Source organism: Lepidochelys kempii, chromosome 16 (assembly GCF_965140285.1).
Source record: "Lepidochelys kempii isolate rLepKem1 chromosome 16, rLepKem1.hap1, whole genome shotgun sequence".
In the NCBI taxonomy this organism is placed as follows: Eukaryota; Metazoa; Chordata; order Testudines; family Cheloniidae; genus Lepidochelys; species Lepidochelys kempii.
The window spans coordinates 13286944-13290709 of NC_136395.1; positions in this window are offsets into that span (position 1 = coordinate 13286944).

Sequence of the window (3766 nt, forward strand, 5' to 3'; positions counted from 1 at the left end):
GAACACGAGTTTTCTTTTTTGATCATTCCAATGGATATCAATACTCATTTTTAAGCATTTAAGATCGATTTTTAAATTTTCACAATTGCACAAACCGGTGGGGTTTAAGTGTTATATTTTTCTGTTTTTATCCATTGAAATATTCAAAGTTGTGGGAAATTAGCGGAGAGGGTCAGACAATGCAGGGATCAGATGGTAAGAAGTTAATGACAGCTGAGATTCAAAAATGTAAAGCATTGTAACCATCGAAACCCAAATTGTCAACATCCCATGTCAAAATATACAAAGTAAAGCTCTAATAAGATCCCAAGCAGCATATCTCTGACTTTGCCTCACTATACATTTTGATTGCTATTGATGGAAATATGTTTTTCCTGGGTTTGGGTGTATATAGTGAAATCGACGTTTACCAATATTTACTTCGAGAAATCTGACCCTTCCAAGCCTAAGTAAAACACCCAGAGCAGAGCTTTAGGCCGGGTGAACAGCGGGCGATCGAGTTTGGCGAGTGATTGCGGGGACTGGGGGAGTGCGAAGTATTAGGAGGAGACACTCCTGTGTCCCCAAGTAGAGCTTTGCGGGCAAGAGGCCAGGCTGCCAGATAGTTCCTGCGCAGATGCTGAGTAGAGAACTCACTTGGCAGCCTGCCCATGCTCCTCTGGATAGGGCTGGTTGGATCTTGCTGGCTTGCAGGGCAGGAGCGTGAGTTTTGTCACTGCTTGCAGGGGAAATGCAGAGATCCAGTCCCACTGCCTCCCTCCCAGGGACGGTTCTGCCGCTCAGCCTCAGTGCCTCGTGGCCAGCTCCAGGAGAGCTTTGGGCTGCAGCAGGAGAGTGGAATTTGTAGGGCAGGGTGCTGGGAGAGACAATTGATAAGCAAGAGCCAATTGATAAGTTCACTTGTGCATGTTCCCGTCTGCTACACGCCGGGCCGGGGAGATGGCTGCATGGAGTTGTAGCTGGGCTGGCAGAGGGTCTGCATGTCCAACAGGGCTGGTAGCTAGTGCCCCTTGCACCTGGGGATCCTTCATATTCCTCCTGCCCTGTGGGGTGAGTGCCATTGTTGGACACTGGGTTCCTGTAACAATAGCTCACTCCCTGTCTGCAGCAAGGGTGGGTTAGTAGGCTCCAGGATCATATGCCCTCCCCACTGCAATCCCGCTCCTGTTCCCCCGGGCTCACGTGGGGCCCAATCCTGCGGTCGCTGTATGCCCAGAGTTTTGTACTTGGAGGAACTGTTGAATCCTCGGGCCCTGGAAGGTATAATGGGAACAGTGAGCGAGACCGGGAGGGCCAGTGGGGATTGGTAGTCAGGGCCGTGTCTCAGGGGATGCTGTGCAGGGGCTGTGAGACGGGGAGAAGGTTTGCTCCTGATTTTGCAGAATAACTGCACCATCGCAGCTCCTCGGAGTCAGCTCAAGAATGGTGGGGTCAGGGCTTGGGCAGGGGTCGTGTCAGTGCCCTGTGATGCCCCCCCCAAGAAGGCTCCAGCGTTAGCACCCTAAGTTAGGGTTAGGCCCCTGTTAGCGCAGTGGGTGGGTTAATGGAGGCGCTAAGGTGTGGTGGCTCCAGGGGCAAGTCTGCTGTGCCTGGCGCGTTGAGACATTCGCTCCTTTGCTGCCCCCCCCCCCCCAGACGCCCTGCAGAGCCTCAGCAGGCCAGGGGGAGGATTAATAGAGGAAAGGAGAGGAGAGGAAAGGGGAATGCAGAGAGCTGGATAATGGCACCCAGGACTGTCTGAGCATTGTCTGCCATGAGCCATCCTGTGAGAGGACATTCATTCCTCTCCTCCCTGCTCCCAGCACTGCCCTGGGCAGCCCCTCTCTCTAATCCTGCTGGGTCAGTGCTGGGAGCGCAAGTGGCTGCTGCCATCACTCATCTGGGCACCTTTGCAGCGGTCACCCTGGGTGCTGTCAAGGTCCCCGCGATGGCACTTGTTCGCCTTGTTTATGACCACTTGCTCCCCGGGACTGTTATTAACACAGGAAACTTGCTTAACTCCATGGCTCGACTCTCGCTGACATGCGTGGTGGAGCTGCCAGGGCTGCATCAGGGCTTATTAAGATGAGAGAAGGGCTGGATGGGAAATTTCCATCGCAACAAACTTTCCAACCCAAAACGAGGGCAAAACTTGGAGGACATTTTTGAGCCCCTCCCTGACCGTTTTCTGCCCATCGATTTCTTTCCTGGGGAATTCTGTTTTTGGGGTCACCTTTTTGCTGGGCAGGAGGAAAGGTATGGGTGGCTTTGCAGGAGGACTGTGCTCTCTGCACATCTGTTCATAGATCCAGATGTTGAGCCTGGGTGGAGTTTGGCTGCTGTGAGCAGGTGGCTAAGAAAAGGAACCTTAATGTAAAAAAGAAATCCTGGTGCAGCCTGGATTAGCCCTGAAATCCCACTCCATGCAAAGCCTCAAGGTCCCTGAATGTTTTTAAAGGACCAGTCACCTTCAGTAAGAGAGACCCCACTTGTGTTGCCTATGAAGAGCTCACTCTGCCGGGTCTACCAAATGTATCTTTAGAAACTCACGTCCTTGTGGTCTGTAGGCAGCCCCTTGACCAAGCGAGCTAACCAGGCCAAAGCAGGACAGTGCTAAGCTCATCTCATCTGGAGGCTTCCATTTCACATCTCATCTCACATCTGCAGGATCTGCCGTGAGCCATCTGGTGTCTCCAACGTCCACTTCAGGTCGTGGGGTTGATTCAGTTCATTGTAGGGAAAAGACTCTTTAAATCCCATGTTTGTTTCAGGGCCATTTCTGGAATTCCCTGCTGGTGTCACTCTCCCCCAGCTCCAGTTCAGTTGGGTGTGAGAGCGATCTCTGCTAATGGTGAGCATGTCCTGTCTCTTCCACCCCCTCTGCCTTGTGCAGCTCTGCTCAGATTTTTATATTGTCACCCACGCAGCAGCTTAAAGACGTGCAATGCCAACTGTAAAAGGATAAACTCCGAGTCAAGGTAGAGCAGAGGTGGGAATGCGTTGCAGTGATGAATTCATGATGTGAGGCAATGACGGAGTGACAGCATGAGCGAATTGTCAGCAAGTGTCTGTACGGGTGGGTTTGTGGGTCACAGACCAGGCTCTAGTGCAAACTCCAGGTGAGATTTTCAGCTGGTTTGGGAATAGCATGAATGGTCTGCTGGTTCCCAGGGCTACTGGGCCTTGGACTAAAAGCAAGCGAGACCAGTTGGCAGACTCGAGTGGAGTGGAGTGGAATTTCCCACCAGGGCAGATAGCCTGATCTGGCTCCTGACCTTTCTTCAAACCGGAGCCTTTGGGATTCAGCAAAATTTGGCAGGACGGGCATCTGAGCTATGTTTCCCCACAACTTGTCCGGTCCTGGCTCCAGCAGGGGCAGGGAGCAGAGGCCAAATCACACAGTGGAAATGCCCTTCTCTAGATCCAGCCCCCGGGGCTAGGGGTCAGGACAGCTGGGCAGGATGTTAAAGTTGGACGGTGTCTGGCCGACTTCACACAATAAAGAGGCTTCGCTAACCCTTTGCTGCAATCCCTAAACTGAACCCTCTGCGGTTTTGCTGACGGCTGCTAGAAGTTCCCCAGAGCTGCACTCCTGGGCTGTCTCGGGGACACTCAGCATCTGTGTAGTTAGCAGCTGCCTCCTTTTAAGGCAGGGTCACCTAGGCTTTGCCGAAAGAAACAAGGCCGTGCTGGCCAGTCACCCAGAACATGGGACGTGCACCCAAGGTTTCAGTCCCCCTCATCCAGCCATAGAGATGACAAGCCCCCAGCACACGAGGCAGCCAGA